We start from the raw sequence: 27552 nt of genomic DNA, 5'->3' as shown, positions 1-27552 counted from the left end.
TGTAATTGAACCTTTTGCTTTCAGGGTTACTCGGCAATTTTCCTAACCCAGTTCATGAACTTTAAGCAAAGTCAGATTGCTGCTTCTTCAGCTGAGAGTCGCAAGAAGCTAAAATTCCAGCTCCCAGTTGCCAGTGATTGAGATCAAGCTTGGACCCGAGGTAAGTGAAATTCTAATGACAGGGGTCATTGACCTGAAAGATTTGTTTCTCTCCACAGAGGCTGCTTGATCCGTTGTGTGTTCCCATCATTTTTTGTATCATTTTACGTTTGTAGCTGCGAATTAAGTGTTACTTTTCTCCGTACAGAGCAAGCCAACTGCAATCGTGATTTTCACAGTAACTGTTACTTAACATAATGGCCATACTGTGAGGATGTTCAGAACATAATAGCTGAATAATATGTGATATACTAATTTGGTTCATGATACTTTTGTAATTCATGATTCTAACCATGGAGCAGATTATTGTCTTTGTTCAGGTTTAAAAATACTTTCAAAGTAATGAAAAATATCTATGTGGTACAAGATAAAAGTTTAATAGGTCTAAATCCTGTCCTTCCCAGTTCATTCCAGCCGAGGCCCAAAAACTTGTAGCTTAGTCACTGCCAGCACCAATTTTAATTCACACAACCACCTCTATGTTCATCACTATATTTAGCTTATATGATTCCAATCATGTTTTTCTTTCATGATACTTCAAGGAATAAGTGTTTGCAGTTGTAAAAAATAATGTCCAATCATTTTTCTATTATACCAATCAATGCTTAACAATTTAGCTTTTGATTTACTCTATTCAAATTTAATTGTGTATTGGAGGGTTTGGGTCTTCATTCTGGCTTAGATTAGATTAGATTACTTGGATTACTTACAGTGTGGAAACAGGCCCTTCGGCCCAACAAGTCCACACTGACCCGCCGAAGCGTAACCCACCCAGACCCATTCTCCTACATTTACCCCTTCACCTAACACTACGGGTAATTTAGCATAGCCAATTCACCTAACCTGCACATGTTTTGGATTGTGGGAGGAAACCGGAGCACCCAGAGGAAACCCACGCAGACACAGGGAGAATGTGCAAACTTCACACAGAGAGTCGCCTGAGGCAGGAATTGAACCCGGGTCTCTGGCGCTGTGAGGCAGCAGTGCTAACCTCAAAGTAAAAACAAGACGCAAGTCTTAAAGGGCTCGGAATGACATGGGCCATGGTGAAATTTGTGGAAGAATCAGACACAAAGTCTGACAAGGTCTATCTCAACATTGGGAACAACTTGCTGATTTTGTATGTATTCTCACTAGACAGTGGTGAGTTGCCAATTAAGAGTGATTATAGCTTGCTAAACATCATATTAATGCCACAATTCCCCTCATTAATATGATGTTTCCTATCTTACTAAATATGTCAAACAAGCTAGACATTGAGAATCTTGACTTGGCGACTTCAGAGACTTCTTGTTTTGGACTGTCTGATTAGGTCACTCAAGGAGGTGGATTACAGTCAGTCCATTGTGGCTTTCCACAGAAACTAAGGGAAAAAGGGTTTTTTGGGGACAAGGGGATGCTGCTGACATGAGAAAAATGCTAGGGAATCTATTTATTGGGATTGGGTCTGTAGCTGGGAAGACAGTTCTGAAGGGGATATCTGTATTTGTAGGAGGATATATGAGTCAGCAAGGAGTGGGGTAATGTGGGAAAGGGGTTTGTCCAGTCAGGAACAGTCTGGCTTCAAGGTGAGAGGGGACAGTGTATGATCACAGTTGACTGGTCACTTCATATGCCAGGTGCTGAGGTAGGGTGAAGGTGGCCAGGGGCAGGCTCATGTAGACAGGTTCGTTGGGGCTCATGGGAGGTGCAAAGCCTATGATGTTCACAGGAAGGGGATCTGGATGTTGGAGGCCTTATGGACACATACAGGCAGAGGCTAGAAGCCACTGCCCAAAGATTGCTTATTGTCACCTTCCATTGTATTGCAATTTGAAAGGATGCAATAAGAAAGCAAACGGCTGTAATCACAGCCAGAGTGGGTTGGGGAAATATCTCAACCTGTGAGGGAGGGAGCTGCAAATCCAAGATTGTGAGGCATTTTAGAGGGAAACATCCGTGCTCTGTACTGGCCACAGACATGCTAATCCTAATATTTTGACCCCCTCATTACTGCAAACGACCCTGCTCCAGACATCGCTGACCACATCATTCACATCAGCACTTTTGGACACACAGAGAAGAGACAGAATAGGGATGATCTACGGCAAGAGACAATGGAGTCAGCAGAAGCCATTGCCCTATCTTCAGCTCATTCATCTTACATCCACACACTGCAGCAGGCTCTCAACACAAGCACTACTGTGTAATACATCCTGTGTGGACATGAGGTTTGGCATCATGCTGGCCAAGTTACATCTGGGGTTGCACAGAGAGTCAAATGAGCAGATACACAAGCAAAACAACCAAAATACTCAGAGGAGATTAGATTAGACTTCCTTACAGTATGGAAACAGGCCCTTCAGCCCAACAAGTCCACACCGAACCTCCAAAGAGTGACCCACCCAAATCCATTCTCCAACCCTATATTTACTCTTGTCAAATGCACTTAACACTATGGAACAATTTAGCAAAGCCAATTCACCTGGCCTGCACATCTTTGGATTGTGGGAGGAAACTGGACCACCTGGAGGGAACGCATGCAGACATGGGGAGAATGTGCAAACTCTGCAAAGACAGTCACCTAAGGCTAGAATCAAACCCAGGTCCCTGGTGCTGTGAGGCAGCAGTGCGAACCACTGAGCCACCGTGCCGCACCATGCCGGGAAATGACAGCCGAATGATTTATTGATGGACTGTTATTTGAGAGATCCAGGTAACATTCTGGGAACCTGTGTTTGAATCCTGCCACAGCGGATAATGGAATTTGAATTCAATAAAAATTTGGAATTAAGAGTCTAATGATGACCATGAATCCTTTGTCGATTATTGGAAAAACCCATTTAGCTCACTAATGTTCTTCAGGGAAGGAAACTACCATACTTACCTGGTCTAACCTACACTGCAATGTGGCTGACTCTTAACTGCCCCTGGGCAATTATGGAATAAATACTGGCCCAGCTAGAGATACCTACATCCTGCAAATGAATAAAACAAAAATGTATACAAATGTGATTCTTCATATACATTGCAATGTCACCCAAGCCACAAAGGTGCTTTCAACAGATTTACTGCTTCCTCTCTCTGTCACTACATCTTTGGGTAATCCCTGGTTTTACAGTTGGAGGAGAGGGAGCCTACTCAACAGATGAGCCCATTGGGCCTGGAGATTTGGTCAGACAACTCCAGAGCGTTTGTGTCTGGATGGCCTAGTCATGTTGAGCATCTGCTCGCCAGAGGTAAGTTGACCACCAATGGCTTAAACTTTCATTCAGCTTTATGTTTATATCCACTCATTTAAAAAATGGGAGAATAAAATAGAGGCAACAAGTAGAAAATGGTCTACAGTCATTGTTATATAGCATATAAAGCAGAGAGGGAGAAAGCAACTCTAAGTCCAAAAGTCAAAACCTAATCCAGTCTTAAAACAATGGGGAAATCCAGGACTGGTTTTAAGATGTGCCAAAGGTGAGGATGGAAGAAAGTTCTACCATAGCAAAGGTGGGATGTGTACATCAAATGGAATAAGTTTGCCAGTGTCTTTGTATGGATTAAAAATAAAAGGTGTTTGTAGATTGTACGTGTGATAAATAATGGTTCATTTCCAAAAGGTTTCTGGTGGAGCAAATGAAGAATTTTGAATCACTTGGACAGAAGAGTAACAATATTCAATTGACATATGTAAATTAAACAATAATATTTATTACTTATTCTCTCATGGGATGTGGATACCATGAGCAAAGTCAGCATTATTGCCCATCTCTTAATTGGCAATACTACTGAATGGCTTGCTAGACAATTTCCGAGGGCATTTAAGAGTTAACTACAGTGCTGCCTGAAGTTACATGTGGGCCATGCTGGATAAAGATGACAAATTTCCATCCCTAAAGGACATTTGTGAACCAGATGAGTTTTTATAACAATCAATGATCATTTTATGGCCACCATTGTTATGATTACCTTTAATTTCCTGATTTATTACATAAATTAAGAAGAAACAGCCTATGTGTTAGAAATAATATACGGGGTGACCGCCGTATCCACAGAATTGCTTTCAGCTGTTTCAGTTACCACAGCCCAAACATATTACAAGGAATGTTTCAGAATCAAGGACCGGGGGCTGTTGGGAAGGTAAATGTCCCATTTAAATGCATGGTTTCGCTCATATCTGTGGTTTCAGGCTTCTGCGGTAGTTCTTGGAACATATCCCCAATGGGTCCAGGATACTAATGCATTAGTATACATGGAGGATTGGCTAACTCATTGAAGACTATAACTTGTGATAAGAGGAGCACTTATATTATGGCAACCTGTAACTAGTGGTGTGCTGGAGGGATTAGTGCTGGAGCCATATTTATTTAAAATATAATACTAATACAATATTGTATTATTGGATGGGAAAAGTGTATGTACCATAGCCAAGTTTGTGGATGGCATGAAAATAGGTGGATGGTGAGGATGGCATAGAGTTTTGTAGAAGGATATGGGCAGGAGAAGCAAGTGAATAAAAACTTGGCAGATAGAATACAAGAGAAAATGGAATCTAATACACTTCAACAAGAGGGATAAAGCTGAATTATTATTTAAATGAAGAAAGACCACAGGAAGCTGCAGGACAGTGAATTTTGGAATCTTCATGCATAAATCACAAAATAGGATAATCTTTCTGAAACTATACAAGGCACTAGTTAGTCCAGGTCTGGAATATTGTAAATAGTTTTGGGCCACTTATCTAAGAAAAGGTATGCCTGTCTTGGGAGGCAGTCCAGAGTAGATTCACAAAGTAGATCTTGAATTTGTAGGGATTGCCTTATAAGGAGTTGAGTAGGTTGATCCTGTATTCATTGGAGTTGAGAAGAATGAATGGCAATCTTATTGAAACATACGAGGTTCTTAGTGGACTTGATAAGATAGATGTGGAAAAGTTATTTCCCTTTATAGAAGAGTGTTGGACCAGAGGGTGTAATCTTAGAGTAGGGTAGCACCCAGTTAGGACAGAGATGAAGAGGATTATTTTTCTGTCAGAAGGCAGTGAATCTGTGGAATTCCTCACTGTCGGAGGCTGTTGAGGTTAGAATGTTAACTGTATGCAATGTTGAAATAAACAGGTTTTTAATCAGTAAGGGAATCAAGAGTTATGGGGAAAAAGCAAGTGGAATTAGGGATTCAGATCAGCATGATCTCATTTAATGGTGGAATAGACTTGGTGGGCTGAATGGCTTACTTCTGCTCCCATGTCTTATGGGCTTATGAATTCAACTTCCATCAGCTGCCATGATGGGATTTGGACCTGTATGCTTCTAGCATTAGCCTGGTTCTCTGAAATACGAGTCCAATGCCATTACCACTACGTCACCATCTTCACACAATTGTTTAAATTATTCCAACAAAATCAAATATATAAAAACAAAATCTTAATAAGAAATTCAGTTGCAATTTGAAGGTCTAATTTATATATTTGATAAAGCACTAATGTTTTGTAAAGCAAATCAAAATCTTCATGACAAATTGTGAAGTAAACTGGATCATGATAATTTTGAATTCTGTTTTTATGAGAGTGAGACAATATCACCCCTGTGGCCATGAAAAGGTAACATTTTTGACAGTTGAAATGATCATATTATATCCGTATTGTGCTTATTTAATCAAATCCATTGTAAGGTGAAGGCAAGTTTTGTACAAATTTCTTTATCCAAGTCGTCAAACACTTATCTAATTTGTACCACAGATGGCAAATTGCATAATAAGCTCATTTTCTGTTTGTAAAGCCTTGTGTAATGTTCATAATTGCATAAGATTTGCCCTTACACAATGCCTTTAACAGGAAAAAAGAACTCTTAAATGTTTTGAGAGCAGGTCTTATTTCTCAGTCTAACATTTCCGTTGCTCACTATTAAACATATCAGTCATGATATTTTTTCAGTCAACACTCTTTAGAAAGGAATGTGGTGTGGGTTAAATTCAACTTAGTCATTGGTTCAGCATCCAATCACTATGCATATACAGAGTGGCTGACACAGTTGTTTCAGACATTGTGGCTTTTAACTAGCTTTAGAGCTGCTCATAATCACTGTTCATTTTTAGATAATCTCAACTAAATGATACAAAGGTTAAACAACTAACAATGTGAGCAGGAAAATGTCAGACAAATAAATTTGAGATTCAATAAAGGATCAACACTGCAGTGTACAAGTCCCAGTCAGGCACTGCTCAACTTTGAATGTTTATAATATTATAGTTTCAATCAATACAACAGATTTGTGATGTACTATAACATAAAATAGATATTTTAAAATAAATTTAAAAGATATTGGCTAGAATTTCGTGGCAGTGAATTTGGAGATGCATGGGGGTGGAATTTATTAAATGAGAGTCAGATAGCTTTCTCATGTGTTCCTACTGCTTTGTGCATTTTTCAATTATGTGAGTGCACTAGCAACAGCAACATGGGCAGCAGAAACCAATTGATGAGATGCTTAGTGGGCATTTTATGAGCCTACTGCAAACTAGTTTTGGTACATATACTCTAGCAAATAAGAGGAGATAGTTGTACAACAGAATGTGGAGGCTGCATTAAAATGATTGAGATTTATCTGATACTAGCAAAAAAATGGAAGTATGCTATCATCATGTATCAGTGCCTTGGCAATGAAGTTAGAATTCCTGGAAAGTGGGAGAGAAACCTCCAAAGACAATCAGTCTCAAGATGTCTCAGCCTCTCCCCTAATATTGATGATGTGTTGCTTTCTGCAATACTTCCCAGCTGATCCTGCTGCTCGCCACCTGCTAGTCACCTAGTGAGTGCCACAAGCCTCACTTGTCATGTGTTGAGCTGTCCAGAACTCCCAATTCCAGGACCTACTTGCAGCCCGTAACTAGACACTAAATGCTGATATGGCCTGTAAGTTTGACACTTCCCATAAAATGAAGCCAGTGAAGATGTTACAAAAAACATAGGTTTGGGAACAGTAAATACTGTAGTCCTGATTTCATGTTTCCAATAACCCAAGAAAATTCAGCCTATCATCAATCATAAACACATGTTTACTGATTTTACTAATACAGAAAATGTATGACATTCAAAAAGAATTTGATGTAAAGTCATAGCGAACTCAAAATGTTAACCCAGTTTCTATCTCCACCTGTTGAGTTTCTCCAGCAATTTGTTCTTTTTTTTCAGATCTCCAGCATTCACATGTTTTGTTTTTATTCAAAAATGATTCATTGGTTAATACAAGTATTTTTTGTAAAACCTTCCTGTGTATAAAATAGGTGCTCCATGACTTATTGACTGTACTCTAAAGCAATTCATTGTATGTGAAGTATTTGTGTTCTAAGAGACATAACATGGCACTAAATAAATATACATTTCTCGATGAGATTATGGCTCTGTAAGCATTCCCATGTAAACTCTTTAAAGCATGGATTTACAATTATACTCACTAGTCCTTTGGGAATAATGGATGCCTCTGACTGATCACAAAGTGATATACTAATTGAAAGGTTCATACCGTGCCAAAAGTCATGGAACTAAAGCCTAAATTGTTAAAAGCAATTAGCTCCATACTAAGGTTAGTCTATATTCTTAAAATGTCTCTCTGCTATATGATACTATTCTTGTTACCTTTAATACTGGTAAGTGTGTTGGTTTTGTCTAACTTTTATGCTAGAAGCTGGCATGCAATACACTATTTTCAAGGTCCCATGCCATTAATAAATGTGTGAATGCAGGCCTTGACAAATAATTTAAAACAAATTTCCAGGAATTATGCATTCACTATGAACATTACATGTGTACAGAATTTTCCTAGCCCATTAGGGATGGGTTCAGTGGTGGGTTAGGCAAGAAAATCATGGAAAGTGAAACCAGGTCGTGATCCCAACAGTATACCATCCCCTTTCCAGTTTTTCTCTGATGGCTTTAAGGATGACTGGGAAACCCCGTTGGATCTATAATTGAGAACCTTTTGAGATTGTTAAAAATCTAACTATGAGCTTCTTCATTACTAAATCCTGGATTGCCTGGTCATGGCCTTTAGAAGAATGAGAGGGATTCTCATAGAAATCTATAAAATTCAAACAGGACTAGGCAGGGTAAATACAGGAAGGATGTTCCCAAAGACTGGGGAATTCAGAACCAGAATTTACAGTCTAAGGTTATGGAGTAGGCCATTTAGGACTGAGATAAGGACATTGTTTTACACCCAGAGAGTGATGAACCAGCATAATTCTCTGCCACAGAAACTGGTTGAGACCAAAATATTGAATGTTTTCAAGAAGGAGATAGATATGGTTCCTAGTGCTAAAGGGATCAAAGAGTATGGAGTGAAAACAGGATAAGGTTACTGAGTTGGATGATCAGCCATCATTGTATTGAATGGCAGAGCAGGCTTAAAGGGATGAATGTGTTTCTGTGTTTCTGTTTCCCTGACCGGTCAGCAAATTGCTCCGATCACCAAGGCAAGTGCACAGACAGAATAGCAGAAACTGACAAGCTGGGAAGGCTTTGATCAGTTACACCGAAGAGCTCCAGTCTTGACAATTGAGAAACCTCTGTTCATTGCAATTCCCTCAGAGGGTGCTTCACAGCCTGAAAGGTAATTGCCATCTTCTTGGAAGGTGCTTTATTCACCCAAGCTATACCTCAACTCGCTAGCCTACACAGTAAAATGACAGCAGTTTACCTGTTTTTCCTTGCACCTCTGCTGAGGGCAGACAAGAGCCCTAACAATAGCCAATAGATCCAGCAGTAGCAGGAACAAAACTTGCAACAGAATCAGTTGTCTTCTCTTCAATTGTGTACCTCTCCAGTGGTCAGATGGGAGATACCAAAATCTAGTTGAATGGAGGTAAACCCCTCAATACATGGATTGCCAGCAGAGGATCAGTCCTCATTATGTCAAAGCACCAGTGCCTGAGGAGGCCTAGGTTCTCAAGACAAGTCTATGCTGACATCTGCATTTTCCTGGAACAGGACCTCCTTTCCAGTGGAACAGGTGGGTATATATTACTGGTAGCCAGCAAGTGGCCTTTCACCAGAGAACCATCCTTAACCTGTCTCTTTCCTCTGTTCAGATTATATGCTCTCTTCCCTAAGAAAGAAAATAAAGTTGCAAAGGCTCAAAATGACATGTGCAGCTGAATGCAGAATGTCATTTGTGGTCGGTGATTGTGAGGGATGAATAGGAGAAAGCAATAGGCTAAAGGTCATGTGAGGTGCCTGCCAAGAGATGAATGAATGGTACTATAAGGTGTTGCCTTGAAGTACATTGTGCAAAAGAATGCTAGGCAAGTTGGAGCATGGGGTGTGATACCGGAAAATATTACATTATTCATCTGTCATGCCCTTCTGAGCTTTTATATTCTTGTTGATGCACTGTCTTCAACTGCAACCTCAAAAATCGAAATGGTGGTCAGCTTTCATGTCACTGTCTGTTTAATGAGAAATTCTTGTCTTGACAGAATGGATGTCAGCATACCCATCCTTCCTAATCAGAAAGGGCAGCCAGACACAAGTTGAAAAAAGGTAAAGAGCAACTGTTTGGTATGCTGTTCAGAGATGTGGGTTCCAAGCCATCCTGGTGGAGATTAGGATGGTATAATTCTATCCTATATGTCCAATAATGCAAGTCATTTGAATTCATTATCTATCTCCTATTTGTACATCAAGCAATAGCTATAGTGAAAGAACTATAGGAGTATTGTTTCAGCACTTCCCAATTTTTACTTCAGATTTCCAGCATCTGCTTTTTGGTATCAGATTGAAGTTTGCATCCAGCAGTACATCTCCTGCTGACTCAGACAGTTTATCTATCTGTTCATTCAATCTACATTTTCCTTTGAACCTTCTGGGGGCCTTTCATTCTTAATTTCTCTTATTTTACAATCTGTCTTAAATATGTCAATTGCACAAGGTCCTGTGAATCTCTGTAGTTCTTTACATTTAGTTGCAATGAACAGGGTCTCTCACACAGAGTTTCACATTATGAAGTATCTCAACAGATTATGCTCTTAAAGTTATATTTAGAAACTGTGAAAAGGGATAAGAAGCATAGATGCCTACAATCACCATGTTATAAAAAAGGATATTGAAATGATACCAAAAAGGTCCACCAAGACAGTTACAAAACTGAAAGTTAATATCATTCAGGAAAGAATTAAACGGGTTAGGGCTCTTTTCTCTTGAAATGAGAAGGCTGAGAAGTGAACTGACAGAAGTCCTTTAAACTATGAAAGGGATAAGGTAAATAAAGATGATCTGTTTCACCTGGAGGGGCAAGAGAAGATCTAGAGTACATGACTATATTAAGGAATAGGTTTTTATTGCTTCCATTAATGTTCAGTTGTCATTTAGCAGGACCATCACATCAATATTAAGAAGGGCAAAGCAAGAAAAAAAAAAACAAGATTGGAATTCTAGGCAGGTTCCCAGTAAAATTGAACAGTGAATCTAGAAAGTATTTGTGAAGTGTACATCAACAAAATTTTTTTTAAAATTAGTTACATTTGTGAAGGCTTATTTTAAAAAAAACTATATCAAACAGCTCTTTCAGTATATTAAGTAAATGTAAGAGAATAGGGAACCCCTGGAGTGTTAATGGATAGTTCTGTTAAGACTCATTAGAGTAGCATACTGGAAATCAGGCTATTCCCAGAGTCATCAAAAAGTTGAAGATATTTTGAAGTATGCAAAATTCGCCGATTTACCTGACGTTCAGACCCAGAACGATAGAAAGCATGGACTAGGTCTCTGCATTGAAAAAGAATCATGATTTATTATAAATGATTGGACTCTAGTTATAGGCAAATAGTTATAATCTGTTGGCATATAACACTACTAATTAAAACTTTAATCCCCTTAAACTTAACTTCCTTGCATATAGATGGGTAAAATAGGTTAGGGAAAAGGAGTAAAGACATTCAGTGGTCTCTTCCCATGCTTTGTTGTTGAGATGCTCCTTATGTCTCTTCTGCTGATCACCATGATGCTTCAGTCATCTTTTTCCAGATGATTACACTGGTTGACAAGAGACAAAGTTGCTGGTACACTCACATGAAAGTCACAGTTTATAGCAACTGTTCCAGGGAAAATAAATTGGTTTTCTTCAAGTTTACTGTGAGATTTGACTGCAGAGAACAAACAGACTGTTCCCAAGCTGGAAAAGAATTAAATACTCCTCGCTTTCCGTAACTTGTTCCCAGCTCCAAGCTATTCCCTTACCTTAGAACCAATCACAAAGTTGTTGCTGGGCAAAAAGGTCTCTGTCATTGACAGCTGGTCACCAATAATTATTTTTTGCCGGCAAAAACTGCATCTGTAAACCCCTTTGTTTCCAAATCACCTACAACTCAAAATCCAATTACTGCTTCTTCAAACAGTATTGCTTTTTGCAATGCTTGCCATGAATGTCAGGTTTCTTGCTTTTTAAAACTTCAACCACCCTTTCAAACTCTGGTTTTCAGAACAGGTCTTGTTCTTTTATGTCCACAGTTGTTAGAACCACAGAATAAAAATACATAGCCCGTACAATTTACGACAGGTGGAATAAACATTGAAGGTTATTAGCTTGTTTTTGGTTCAGGATAAATAAGTATCAATATTAGTTTAGGAAAACTAAAGACTGAAAGTTTATAAAGCCAATTTGGAGGAGAGCTGACTGAGGTCAGAAACAAGAATAGTTTCTCTCTGAGGAAGGAGCCTTTTCAGAATAGTTAAGGGGATAAATTATCTCAGTAGCTAAGTTTAGTTCATGCAGCTCCCAAACTAAAGCATCTGATTAGAAATCTGTAGGTTCTTAGAAGCTAAGAAAATTTGAACTCAGTTTTGTGCATATTCATGGAAAAAGTCTCCCCAGTTCACAAGATCAAAAATAGAGAAAATCAGTTAAGTTTAACTTAAAGATTTGATAATGAAGTATAACTTCTCTGGATTTGAAACCTATAAAGTGATGGTGTGGGTGAATACATTGAAACTTTGCTTGGGCTGCTTGTTTCTGGACTTTTTTGAATTGTGTCCGATATCGACATAGCTTTTTTTAAAAAAAATTGTCTAACCGTTTGTGTAAAAATGTTCTGTTCTGTTCTTGAAGAAACTTTGCAACTTGGGTGATTATATTTCAGAATTAAATGAGATTTTTAAAAAGTTGTCTATCAAGCCAGGTATGATTCAGGGATCTGACTTGTCCAAGTAGTGCCATCAGCTAGGTTCAAAGTAAGCCATGTCCTACTATATCAGCTCTCCTCTAAACCAGCCTATGACCTTTCAGTCTCTGAGATTTGTTACTATAATAGTCAGTATTTGCTACATTGTCAAGTTTTGTATCATGCACAATCCCTGAAGATTCCTAGGTTCAGATTATTTACTGTAGATAGGAGGATGTTTATACACTGTATAAAGGGAAAGACTTGGAGGGAGATGTAGAGTAAAGGGTACTGTTTGGCATGTAGATGGAAAACTAGGTTAATGATGCTGTCATGATCACATGCTGACACAGACTCTGGAAGAAGGAGCAGCAGCTCAGACTTCATGCCTAACTAGAATATATATAGTTAAAAATTCACACAACACCAGGTTATAGTCCAACAGGTTTAATTGAAAGCACACTAGCTTTCGGAGCGACGCTCCTTCATCAGGTGATAGGTCCACCAGTCCAACACCGGCATCTCCAAATCATAGAATATATATAATTAACATGTAAATAAAGAATAACTTTGAAAAGATTTCACAGCCTAGCTAGACTTTTTTCATAGAGAAATGCACCTACATCCTGCAAGAAACTATATGACAATAGATGTTTGCAATGTTGAAGAGACCTAACAACAACTCTAAGCAGTGGAAACAATCTGAAGGACTCGCCCAGCAACGTGGGGCAGGTGATAACCCAATGATTGAACAAAGAGAAAAGCTTCAAGTGATTTGGAGGTGATCTGACAAAGAATGTTTTCATTCAGAGGGTGGTATAAGTATGGAATGTGCTGAATGAGAGGATGGTAGATGCAGGTACTCTCGTAACATTCAAGAAACATTTGGATAGTTCTTAAAATGCCAGGGCATAGTAGGCTAAGGAACAAGTGCAGGAAAATAGGATTAGCGCAGTGTAGTGTTGATTGGATGGCATAGACATGGTGGGCAGAAAGCCTGCTTCTTTGCCATATGACTCAATGAAAGACACAGACCCTAACAAATGGTAGCAAAACATTGGGGGAAGAATAGCTTGAAAATCAGAGTAAGAAATGGAGTCCAGTTTGCTGCTTCAAGAAACACTCAAACATGGAGGAAAAAATGGCAAAATTGCATCCAGTTTAGCAACATCAGGTAAGTAACTTGAAGTACATAATGGGAAACCATGAAAATGATGTGCTTGCAAGGCAAGGGGTGAATATGAAGACAACCTCTTATGTACATGTAACTGGAGCTTTGGCTTTGTATTCTAGGATTCATTGCAATGTTAAAGACTAAAATTTAATAAAAGACACGAAAGGCATAACTTGTTTATTAATGACATTTACTGTTTAGCATTATTGTGATTATAGATTATTTACGGATGATTTAATCAGAGATAGAATAGTTCATTGATTTAGAAGAAATGCTTTAAGGCCTCCTAAAGCCTAGAAAAGACCTAATATTGACAAAGGCGGTACAACTGATGCAACTGACTGAACTATGAAAGCAAAATCAAGTTTTCATTAGGAAACAGGAATATCCGTGGAAAAAAAAACTTGCCACCATTCAATTTAGTGGTTGCAAAGCCAAAAGCAAGACTAGGCCAAAGCCAGGGAATCACGTGGAAAGAATGACAAGTGCACTTTACAATTGTCCTTGCTGTATTGCGGTAAGAACATATATGGATGTGATAAATGTCCACCCAAGCCAAAAATTGCCAAACTTGTGGGAAAGTTGGTTAGGTTAAAGTGATATGTTGTTATAAACAGTTCTTATACATCAAGGAGAGGAAAAATCCCTTGATAAATACTTGCATATAAAGAATAATGGAACCAGGAAGTATGGAAGTAGGGTGACAACATTTTCAGAAATATTTTCACTAAACTGGAGCATGTTGAAAAGACATAGGAAGGTGGGACTGCCAGATGATTGACATGGAGTCCTAGAGATGTACAGCACAGAAACAGACCCTTTGGTCCAACTTGTCCATACCGACCAGACATCCTAAATTAATCTAGTCCCACTTGTTAGCACTTGGCCCACTTCCCTCTAAACCCTTTCTATTCATGCACCTGTCCCGATGTCTTTTTAAATGTTGTAATTGTACCATTCTCCACCACTTCCTCTGTCAGCACATTCCATATACACATATATAGGCAATCATAGCAGGAATTTATAGGAGGGACAGTTGAGCTGGCAAGTCATTTAATGACATTGGACAACTCAGAACAGTAATCCTATTGTGTAGATTGTCTAAAAGACCTCACCAGGAATGGGACTGTGGATACTAAAAAACACTGGGGGAAAGTGGAAGGAGAGAGACAGGCTTTCCTGCATGCAACAGACAGGTGTTTAGATGAGGAAGGGAAATTACACACAAATGTTTTCCTCCACATACACAGTGCATATTTGATACAAAGGAAATATAGCAAAAAACAGAACCTTTAAACTACTTCTAGGAAATTGTCAGGACACTGAGACATTTAATGAAAAGCTGGAACTATCCTGGAAAAATCAGGATGTCTGGTCACCCTATACAGAGAATAGCTGAAAGTCGCTATGGTTAGATGACATTGAACTTAAATTTTACATGGTTTACCAATTATTAGGTTGAAGGAAAACTAGGAGAATGTCTTAAACAATCATGTGCAATGTTTTAGATCAAACTATTTGTTTTACGCCATGCTTTTAAATGTTCAAAAGTTCTCATAGCATATTAAATATGAACTGTTAAGACTGTGTGCAGTGATGCAATTTGGGAAGAGAAGTAAAGACTTTCTGTGCATTTAAGCATAATGCCTGCTGAGATTCCAGACTATTCTCAAATATAAAAGAAAATAACATATTAATGAACAACTCACTTCCTGTACACTTGCTTTTGTTTGAATTGCCCTGTTTCCTGCTAGTTCAATCGGATTGAATTATTAATAAAAGGGGAATCAATAGAGGCAATTAACCGTCAATCAAAATATTGCCTTGCTCACTGTTGATCTACATACTAATTGATAGAACTCTTGTGATATAACCCAGTGAGTTAGTGGTTAGGTGGTTACAAGAGGTTGCATGCATTTCCACTGAAAAGTTTGAAAAGTGTCAAGTATATGTTTTTCAAATATTTTCCTTAGATAATAAAAATCAACATTTTCCTGACTGACTACAGGCAGGTGAATACATATTTTCCCCTTATATATCATTTTCAGAAAGGAGGAGCAAGAATATGCATTTATATAGCACCTTTTATAATTTTACAGAGTACTTTACAGACAATGAAATATTTTTGGATTGGCATTGTTGTCACTGTTCTAATGTGGAAAAATATGACATTTAATACTGTACAGTAAAGGTATAATTCATTTCACTTTAAGTACAGCACTGAGCATGTGTGAAAGGAGCTCTCTCAAAGTGATATCCGATCATTTGGAACTTGAGCCTTGGTCTGGTAAGTTTTAAGAAAGATGTTCTCTCTTACCAACCCTTTACAGAGTTATGTTAAACAAAGTCTTTTTATTTACTCAAAAGTAAAGATTTCACATTACTAACTGGTGGCAGTGATCAGACTCATCAAACTGGAGGTAGGTGGTAAGAGTCTGAAATGAAATCCAGTGAGAATAAATTATAAATTCAGCCTAGTGATCCAAACTCGTTGGTGGAAAAAATGCTATCTAATGATAACCTTCAAGATGCACCTGGATACTACACCATTGTATGGAAAGCCCATGCTGAAGCTGAAGAAAGCTTGGGAGAATGTCCAAGGAGAGTGCATGATTATCAACAGGAAGAAATCATTTAGGATAGGAAGTAAAGCATTACATGAAGAATTTTAACATGGGGAATAAATAAGTATTTATAAAATACACTAGTATTAAGCAAGTGAAGGAACAGTGTGCAGTCTAGGACACAAAGGAATTTTACCAGCAGGAACCGAACTCAGCCAATTTTATAAAGAGTTGCAAGTGCAAAGACAGAAATTGGGCAAAGGCTGCAGAAGCAGCACAGAAAGTTAAACATAGTTCACAACATTCAGCAGGAGTGCTAGCAGAGCAGCTCATAGAGTGGAAGGATGAACTTTTCCTTGGGAGTGTTACAGGCCCATGAAATAATTAAATTTACTTGATTGTACAAACCCATTGGATAAATTTTAATGTGCAGAATTTAAAATAAATGGCAGAGAGACTAATTTTAAATTGGTATATAAAATGCATCAATCCTTTTGGATGCTTCACCATTATGGAGGCCATGAATCCTTATGACCATACTCCATTACATTTTGGGTCTCAAGAGATACAAGAATTAGAATAAGAGCCCAGCTTAATGCTACACTTTGCTAAATTGAAAAACAGATTATGGAGATCTTGTATGTAATTCCTAACCATCCTGCTTCTTTATTAAGTAAGAGATCCTTAGATTAGATTACTTACAGTGTGGAAACAGGCCCTTCGGCCCAACAAGTCCACACCACCCCACCGAAGCGCAACCCACCCATACCCCTACATTTATCCCTTACCTAACACTACGGACAATTTAGCATGGCCAATTCACCTGACCTGCACATCTTTGGACTGTGGGAGGAAACCGGAGCACCCGGAGGAAACCCACGCAGACACAGGGAGAACATGCAAACTCCACACAGTCAGTCGCCTGAGTCGGGAATTGAACCCGGGTCTCTGGCGCTGTGAGGCAGCAGTGCTAACCACTGTGCACCATGCCACCTTGCTTAGCTTTAGACAATCTGTGGTTAACAACAGCAAATTAACTTCAGTCCTTGCATCACAGGAAGATGGAAGTGACCATCAAGAACAGAAAATGGAATCAGTGCAAAATTAAGATAACTAAGAAGGCAGTGTTCAGCCAGTAGTTTGCTTTTTTTGAGTTTAGGGCCTGAATGATATGGGCTATGATGAGAAATATGGGAGAATTTTATGAGGAATTGAGCCTTTCTTGATCTCAGAAACAACTCACTATGTTTTCAGAGTTGCAGGCATTAAGAATAGACGCTCACCAGGGACTGGCAAGGTCCCTATGGAGTGGCAAGGACCCTATTAAGTGGGGATTGTTAACAATCTCATGAACAACAAATCTTATCTTAATGATATGCAGCTTTCTACCATTCCATGCAAAAGCCAGACACTGATGATTCTTGACATAAAAATCAGAGTGGGTAATTAATAATTTCAGCTCATTGCTTGTTCCTCTGGCCATCACCCCAACTCCACCATCTTGGATGCCTGACAACATCTCAAGGCACAATCTAGGCTACCAGCACGCCACGTCGCAGACACTGACATTTGACAACTGCTGGCCTCTCCAAACCTTTGTGGCACTTCTCTGATCCACTTGCAGGATGATTTTGCACTTTGAAGTTGCACTTTGGGGAGCACCTGCAACAAGTATAAAACACTGCCACAAGGACACTTTGTGCGTAGGGAAAAGTGTCCAGCTTAAGGATTGGACTATGCTGCATCAGAGGGCTGCCTACTTGCTCAGTTGTGTTCACTCACTGAGCATCTACATAGATGCTTACGGCATCCCTGGCCTTGCTTAGTTGTAAGTGCGTTTTTGTGCAGACCTCAATCAAGGGGGTGGATATCTTATCGTATGGCACATTGATTTGTCACTCTCTTCTGACTCGTGTTAGCTCTGTATGCCACAAACACATCTTATGTATTTAAAGCACAGAGCTATGCCTCAAATTCTACAGGGATTGGTCTTCAGTGAAGTCGACAGAAGTGGGCCTGACATAGTAAGTTGAGAGCAACCTCCGAGATCAGTCGATGGGCTTGTTCAGGGTTAGGTGTCCAGTTGGGTTGCTCCCAAGCCAGGGGCCCATGCCTCTGCATTCTGGGGGAATGGGTTACAGTCAGCCCCGTGTCTCCTTAACAGCCAGTCCAAGGGTTTAGCACTAACACAGTCAGGAAGATGTACATGCGTTAAGGGTATTGACACTTCTCATCCAGGCCTGTCCATTTAGGCCACTCAAGGGAATGTGCCCATCCAATAAAGGCAAGGGGTTCAGGGAGTGGAGGGAATAAAGGGGGCTTTTGCTGTGGGAAGGGGAGTGGGAAACCTATTTGTGGGGATTGCGGGTTGCAGTTTGGGAGATGCGGGAATGGCAAATGTGAAGGGGTTAACTGTATATATAAGAGGGGGATATGGTAAAACATGGATAGGAGCAGGGTCATGCAGGAGAAATTTGTCAATAGAAAGGATCACTGTGGTTTCAAGGGAGAATATATATACAGTATATGTATAAATGAACACACCTGGCATAGTCACATCATATACCAGGGGCTGGGAGATCAAAGGTGAGCAGGTGCAGGCTCATATAAATAGGTTGAATAGGGACGTGAGGAAGTTCAAAGAGTATAGAATGCATGGGAAGGACAGCTAGGAAGTGGCCTCACCAACATGTAAAAGTGAAGCCTGGAAATTACTTTCCAAGAAGTGCTTACTATTACCTTCCATCACCCTGTTCATGAAGGCAGCCAGATGATCGCATGCTTAAACAACTGGGTTACTATCGCATAACCTTATCATGGAGTCATAGTGTCATACAGCATGGAAACTTGCTGAGTGGCTGAACATTTCAACTCCCCCTCCTAATCCACCAAGGACATGCAGGTCCTGGGCCTCCTCCATCGCCAAACCCTAACCACCCGACGAGGAGAAAGTGAGGACTGCAGATGCTGGAGATCAGAGCTGAAAATGTGTTGCTAGAAAAGCGCAGCAGGTCAGGCAGCAACCAAGGAACAGGAGAATCGACGTTTCGCGCATAAGCCTGAAGAAGGGCTTATGCCCGAAACGTCAATTCTCCTGTTCCTTGGATGCTGCCTGACCTGCTACGCTTTTCCAGCAATACATTTTCAGCCCTAACCACCCGACACCTGGAGGAAGAATGCCTTATCTTCTGTCTTTGGGACCCTCATTTCTCCTCCCCACCTTATCCCAGTCCCAAGCCTCCAATTCAGCACCATCCTCTTGACCTGATCATCATCGTACCTTTCTATCTGGTCTACCGTCCTCTCCAACCCAACACCTTCTCCCCCACTTTCGTCTATCGATTGCATTCTCAGCTACCTTGCCCTCAGCCCAACACCACCCCCCCTCCCATTTATCTCTCAGCCCCTCGGCTCACAAGCCTCATTCCTGATGAAGGGCTTATGCCTGAAATGTCGGTTCTCCTGCTTCTCAGATGTTGCCTGATCTGCTGTGCTTTTCCAGCACTACATTCTTGACTCTGATCTCCAGCATCTGCAGTCTTCATTTTCTCATAGCAAGTAAACAGACCCTTTGGTCATCTCTGGACTTTGACAGGCAATGACTCCCCCATACCTGCCTGCTGTTCTTGTGTGTACATGCGCATGTGCACGAGGTCCCTGATCCTCTTCTGAGGCTGACTAGGTGCCTGGTCTCTGACAGTTGTCCGAGTGCCAGTGGCCTAGGGCAATACTTCCTTGGCAAACTGTGGAATCATGGTAGTGATATTCTCACCAGTTTGTGCTACCAACTCTAATCCAGTTTAATTTCACCAAAGTGTCAGTATCTAGGCTAGAGACACCAGCAACAGGAGGCACCAGCTAATCTTTTCTATGTCAGAACTTTAAATGGTATGAAGCAAATAGTGATTGAGTTCATACATAAAATCAATGGAGAGCTTGCTTACATTCCAGACCTAGTACTTTGTGTTTCTGTGCATATCTGTTATTATTTTGATATGTCATTGGAGCCTGGCTGCAACTTTTACAGTGATCTGAGAAGTTGCAACATTTGCACCAAGTTAATCTCACTAGGCAGTGTTTAGCGGTCACAGCTGACATGAAAACAGAGAAAACATTCTATTCTGTTAAATTAGCACCTGTCATTGTGGTGATAAACTGACCAATTGATTAACAATTTAACATCTTTTAGTCTGTGAGCAGAAATTTTCTAATTTACTGGCTTTTAAGAAAAGATTTTAAAAATTGCAAGAAAGCCAAACAAATCAATCAGCATCTGAAATAGTGAACACTGGTTAACATTACATGTGGCAATTTAACAGTCAGATTAGCAAAACTCCGACAGGGCAGAGACAAAAAGGAAAAGGTCAAAAGTTAAACCTAATAGGTCACAACCTCATTGATTTAGTACTTTAATCAAACATGCAAACAGGCAGGTCGTAGGTTGAAATCCTGATGTAATCTGAGTCAGTTGATCTCAGCTGGGCAGTAATAGGGTTGTATTTTATCACCCATAGATTGTGCAAGGTTTGTAGTGTTTTATGTCTTGGAGATGTCACACCAGTTTTTATGTCTCAACTAGACTATATCCACAAACATTTCTAAAATGTCTCACATACTTAGCATCTATTGTTTTCATTTAATTTAACTTGCTCAGTAACCACACCCAAATTTGACTAATCATGCATGGAACAGTCAACAATCCACCTCCTACGTAATTTGGATTTAACCCTCTCCCTCTGTCCGCATCCCTCCTCACCTTTTGATGTTAGAATTGAACTGAACAGGCTTTGCTTGTAAATATTCAATTGACCACACAGATGTTTTCTCAAGGAGAGAAAAAAATATAATAATAAACTTCATTTTCAACTATGTCTTCATTTTCTGTCTTGCTGTATAAAATATAAGCTCAGGTGTTTTGGGGGAAGAAAGGGAAAAAAAAAGTGAGCAAGTACAAAATAAATAACCATGGGTGATTTGGGAAAAAGAATAAAAATCAGCTGAGTTGACTTCTAAGGCATCCTTTAAAAAAAAGTGATTAAAAGAGAACCGTCATCAAAAACACAAAAAATGAAGAATTGAATGCAACACCTTTGTCTCTTTGTAAACTAAAAAGTCTAAACTTAAATTAACCCATCATAAATGACATACATATGTACTTTGTGTCCTTTTTTAGAATGCTTCTATTTTCTCCAAGAACAGAAATACTCTTTTTAATATGAAGACTGTTGATGAAGGTGCTGAGATCTATGAACTTGAAAGTGGGGTTCTGCTTCAACAACTCAAAGAAGCAAATGAACAACGTCACAGTCACTCATCAGAAAGGGAAATTACTTCACATAAATTGCTGCCCTTGAAACATTTTTGTCTATTCACTATTAAGTATTTCATTTGCTGAATGATAGTGATGCTGTAGGCAGTGTGCAAAAGTTACATGTTCAGCTCGTGTCTTTCCAGTCAGAAAGTCTGGGGTGGATCAATTTGTACAAAGTAGGATATAAATGGATTGTCCAAACACTTCCCCTCCAACATATAAGCATGCAACCTGTCCTTGATCACCCTGTAGAAACGTTCAACGCCACTGGGTTAATTTCATGTTACATCAGGATGTCAGATGGCAGTGAATTCCATACCTTGCTAAGAATTCTGTGAACTGACTAAAAACAAACTGCAGTCCATTGTCCATAGTGATACTGTCTGGAAAATGCCATTTTGTAAACAACTTGCTTATAATGTAATTGACAGAACTGGTGATCATGGGATTCGTGCAGCAATATAGATCATGAACAACAAGCAAAAGAGAATGATTGCTAAAAGACTGCTTGCATTTCTTTAAAAGTACTTACTTGGAGTTGTTACCAATGTTTTGTTGGGCTTTGATTTGGTTATAAGCATGTGACACAGTTTAATAGGTTGTCTGTTGAATGTACATGCAAAGCAGTTTCTAATGAACTCCACAGCGATCTACTCCCAGCCACCAGACTACATCATGGAATGGTTATTACATATTTACCATGATATAAATAATGGATCTTCTATCTTTGTCAGCCTCAGTTGTATCCGAACTTTCTTCTTCCAACAGACTTTGTTTGCTTAGGCTTCTACATTGGCCCAGTATTGCTTTAATTCTGTCTTTGCCATATTCTCAATGCAGCGTCCTTAAGTTAAAATTACATCTGTGGCTTTTGACCTCTGTTACTGTAGTCATGCTTTCCAGTGCACCTACAATGGTGGAAAACTCTTCAAGAGCTGGAAGTACTCCATTGACATTTAGCTTTTTCAGCCTGAAACCATAACATTGTTTAAAAGTTTTTCCCTTGCTCAATAGTGATTTTAACTTTACTGATGAAACTTGCAAATCTATTCACTTCTGGTTGAACTCTGATTTGGGAGTGCTCTTACAGTTCAACAGGTCCTGAAGCAATCTATAACTATCAAGTGTGACTCATGTTCCAGCTCCAGAAAGTCTCGTTTTGACTTGCTTTTGCACATCATCTGAATGCTTTTCACTATCACCCATTGAAGCTGTCTAGTTGAATCTTGCTATAAATTGTTCTTTTGAAGGTTTTTAAAATATTCAGCTTTCCAGCTACTGACTGCTTAAGTAGCCACATTAAAACAGTGTCTGAAGATTTCTTCCAAGCTCACTAGAATCTGCACCGCTGCACAACACGTTGCATTATGGATCCTTAGCATTGTTAGCTTAATGAAATCTACACCAGGTAGATTTTCTGCCACCATTTTCCTTTTAGATTGAGATTTAAAAGATCTGACTGTTTTAAAATGGTAGAGTGAAACCACTTGAAAGTCAAGAGGCCATTGTTTTAAACAAGATGTATTTTTGTTGCATGATAGCATTCAGCTAAGTTGTATTGGTATGATAAACATTGGCTCAGATTTTTAGATGCCAGAAAATCGATTCTAATGTATTGATGGGAGTTGCACATGGGGACCCTGCAGAATCCCGACCATTGAAGACTCCAAAGGAATTGTGCAGAACTTAAAGCTTTGATTGTGGAATTTACCTACTCTTGGAACCTCCAAAAGTATCAATTTAAATTGGAGAATTCAGACATTTCAGCTGAAGTAAAGAGTTATTTATGAAACATTAAACTATTAATTACTAGTCTAACTCCTGAACAGTTATTAAATTGACCCCCAACTTTTCACATACCCCAACTACACCACCCTGAGCCTCTAACAAACAGATTCTGGCCAGCCACCCACTCTCCCCTCAAGTACCTGACTTCCCCTCTCCTTGAAGGCTCCAAGAGCACTCCAGGATTGACCACAAAACCCCTCCACCACTAGATCTGATAATCCCACCACCAACACACCCCACCACTGAATCTGATATACTTCTCTATGCCCAGGTCCGGATCCAAAAACTCCTTCACCCTCTGACAGACCCAACTTCTCCTTCCCCACTCTGACACATCATCCCCTTCCCCTACCATAAAACCAACGACTGCTTCCCCGACCCTGGACTTGACACCTCATTCCCCCACTCCAGACTCAATCACCTCTTTCCACCGCTCCAGACCTAACACCTTCTTCTTGCCACCTTATCACACACTTTCAGACACATACACACACACACACACTCAATAGAGGGACAGAAAAATGTCTCTCCCACCTGACCAATCCTGAACAGTCATTTTTCCAGCTGGCACTCTACTCACTTACCTATATCCTGTGACCCTTCTTTTACCCACTTGGAATCATACTTACCTGGCACCCGACACTCTACCCACCTGGCACTTATCCTCTCAAAGTCCTAACCTCATATTTACCTTACTTCCTTACTTTTAGACAGCAGCTGGCAAAGTGGTTGCCTGTGATTCTGGACCTTTAAATTTAACAATATCGCAGATGATTGCTGTGTTAAAGTAGTTGCTGTAGTTAGCCTTCTCTGACAGTTCCAGTCTGTGATAGAACTATTGGAATGGAAGTATGACTCCTCCTTTCTGAAGGAGCCCTGATGAATATTCTGTTTAAAATATGGAACTCTTTCACAGTATAAAAATGGAGTTGAGTGAGATTATCACTCCTCTGAAAATCCAATTCTATGTTACTGACAGTATGAGGGTGCCTAGAGAGTAAGTTTATCGCCTTCATGATCCAGAGCTGTTTCCTATCTAAGTCGATATGATATTGTCAGATTGGGTGGTGCTGTGGCAGTCCTCAGCAAAAACCATCTGAAAGCCTACTACATTATATAACAAATGTTGCAGCAGGTACATCATATATATGCATTACATATAAAAATGCATTTTCTAAAAACACCTTGTTGCTTGTCATCTTTACATTGCAACATTATAATTTCACATTCTGGCTATATTCCAGAATCAAAAAGACAACAGGATTATTGCAAGTAGCTATCAATGAAAGTGTTTTATTTTCTGAAGCATAGGTCAATGCTAACTTTATAAAATGTGTAAGCTTTTAACTATTAAAGTTGTTTACTTATTGTTTTGTATAAGTCAAATTTTGCTGCAAAGGAATTATTCATCTTTTTTGTAATACAGCTGAGTATCTGGTCTCAATTAAAGTGACTGACAATTCACTGCCTGACATCTCCCCAGTGTTTCCATCCATTGAGAGATAAAATGTGAGTTATGTAAAGGGTAGATTCTGATGAAAGCAGGCACACTAAAGATGGAAAGCAATGAGCTATTTACAGGACTGTGGCTGGATCAGCTGAGATGGAGTAATCAGCTGTCTGGCTCTGTTTATGTCACAGTGACGTCTGCAATTCTATCCATGAGACGTGAACATGCATAAAAAAAATTCCCAAGTTTTAATCCTAAAGAGGTAAACGAGCAGACAAAAGAGAGAACTCCTCTACAACTATAAAAGTAGTTTTCTGAACAGGACAAGGTAAGCTTCTGTATTAACATCCAGAACTATTGATATTAAAATTGATGGCACTATCTGGAGCACCATGTTCTTGTTTAAAAGAGTAATTGTTTGATATAAAAGAGATTCAGAAAGCCACATTTGACCTAAATTAGATTCTTATCAGCATTAGATTTTCTTTAACCTCATCGCCAGGGAATGACTACTGCAATGCGTCAGCAATATTTTAAGCCTTACTCCTTTTAGTTGCAAGACCAAACAAATTCCATGATTAGTATTTGAAAGGGAGTAACATGCCTTAACTTCACTTTAGAGCCAAGAGAATTGTTCATATTGCCACCAATTTTTGTTAATTATTGGTTGTACTTCAGCTAATCCACCACAGCTGTCATTTTAAATGTGACCAGACTGAAAAAATGGAGCTGCGTATTCACATTTACCTGGAGCCTGACCTCATTTTCAGGCAGGGTGTGGAACAGTGATATGCATGACATCCTCAGCCAAGAGCCCTCTGGGTAACAATAATGATTTCCTAACTCATTCAAATCTACAACTTTAATTTGTAAGACAGAGTCCAGATAAAGAGACTTAAGGTTTTAATAAATTATATTACATTGGCCTCACAAAAGCAGCATTGTCTTCATTAACAGATGAAGTCATAAACCTCTTTCTAATTGGAAAAAGAAGAGGTTTAAAACTATCATTTTTGTCCTGATGGCAAAACTCAGAAGGTGCATAGCGAAGTGCATCATTTATAATTGAGCTTTTTCTGTAAGAAAATGTTTGGAGACCACTTTTCACAAAAAGTTATGTCCCTTTAAGGTTTCAAAATACATTCTTACTCTAAGTATATTGCTATAAAATGAATTTGATTTAAAACAAGCCTAGTAATAGCTTTGAGATAAAGAAATAAAATGAATGTAAACACAGCATTCAGTGCTTCTGTCTGTATGCTTATATGGATTTTTTTTGTGGTAACATAGATCTAATTGCACTGATCATAACATTTGTATGTCAAAGGTTTCAGTGAAGCTATTTTTAACTTCCTCGCCCAATAGCTTCCTATAACCATACGATCCTCAGTGATCAACAAGGTTTACTGGCTTGGCCTCCAGGGACTGATCAGTTTTCTCATCCAGTGATATGCCTGGGTATAAATACTGTCAGCTTTCCAAGGTGGATTCCCCTATTAGACAGTTCTCCTGCTACAATTAAGTTAATCTGTTCATAGCATGTACAATAAAAATCAAGACTGAATTAGCATCGACGATATACTTGTTTGAAACATTATACAATGCAAATTTTAATTATTTAAAAGTTTTAGAAAAAATATATTGTACATAGAATTATGAGAATACTATCATGGATATGTTCATTAAAACTGTGGTTGGTAAATATGATAAGATAAAATTCTGTGGCATCATGTGCTGATTTGTAATTTAAAATTATGAAATTACAGACAGTGACTCAGAGTACGAGTAAGCAAAATGGAGCCGAGAAGGATAGACCTAATAATAAACTAATGCTCATCCAAATAGCTGGACATATGACACAAGCCTGATTTTACAATCCACATTTTCAATTTTTCTACATGGCTGGAACATTATCAGGTTTGGATTGAACTATCTTAAAGAAAGAACAATTTAAGTACATACAAGCAAAATCACAAATGTACTCTCATGCAGCCTAGCAACACTCAACTCAAATTTATTTGACAGTTCTAACACAGCATGGTTGTCAAATATCTTAAGCTGTGACTGTAATCTTTAAGAAAAGAACCCGAGAGGAAATCTGAAGGCCAAAATGTGGGCTTGCACTGAGTCAGCAAACTTAATATCCAAACAACTTGAGTTATCTTCTCCATTTTGCTCCATCCTGCTTCACCAAAGATGATCACAGAATGGTTGGCAAATTTTCAATGCAACAACTTGGGCCTCATTCATAATTGCCAGATTTAGATGCATGTGTACTGTAATTGCCAAGGACATGTTTTTATACTTCTATTTTCAAGATATGAACAAAGGCAGAATACTGAAGGTGGCAAAATATCAAAACAAAAATAAAAATATTTGAAATATGAAGATTAATTTATACCTGCAGAGAGAATACATGAATTAACCATTCAGGTCCAAATCATTTTTTGGATAGGTGTTGGATGGTTTAAAATGTATCTGGGTAATTTCAACCTATAGTTCATGTAAATATTAGCCCCATAAACCAATGGATATTGTTCCTTCTTTCAATATCTAACAGGAATAGACAGGCATGTTTTCTTACCTTTTTTGGTTCCTGTGTATGTACACCACAGAATTAATATTGTTATCTACAGACAATAAGGTGTACATCTCCCAATTTTAATTGTTATAAAAATTATCTTGTGGGATGAAAACATCACTGGCTGACAAGCATTTATTGCCCATTCCTAGTTGCCTATGAGAAGTTGAACCGCTGCAGTCCATGTACTATAGGTTGACCTACAATGCTGTTATGGATGGAATTCCAGGCTTTTGATCCAGCAACCGTAAAGGAACAACAATACGTTTCCAAGTCAGGATGGTGTGGCTCGAGGGGAACTTGAAAGTGATGGTGTTCTGTGTATCTGCTGCTATTGTCCTTCCTGATGGAAATGATTGTGGGTTTGGAAGGTTCTAAGGATCTTTGGTGAATTTCTGCAGTGCA

At 39.0% G+C, this 27552-nt stretch overlaps 1 long non-coding RNA gene across 1 annotated transcript; it reads left to right on the top strand.

The window, feature by feature from the left end:
- Positions 1-21569, top strand: LOC148141875 (uncharacterized). Its single transcript, XR_015752242.1, has 3 exons — positions 1-160; positions 9601-9664; positions 21191-21569. It is a non-coding gene; the product is annotated as an uncharacterized LOC148141875 (long non-coding RNA).
- The last annotated feature ends 5983 nt before the right edge of the window (positions 21570-27552 follow it).

This window comes from Chiloscyllium plagiosum, unplaced genomic scaffold (genome assembly GCF_037043375.1).
Source record: "Chiloscyllium plagiosum isolate Xiang-an unplaced genomic scaffold, Cpla_swu_hap1 HiC_scaffold_31, whole genome shotgun sequence".
NCBI classification, from domain to species: Eukaryota; Metazoa; Chordata; class Chondrichthyes; order Orectolobiformes; family Hemiscylliidae; genus Chiloscyllium; species Chiloscyllium plagiosum.
This window is presented reverse-complemented; position numbering and strand designations above follow the sequence as displayed.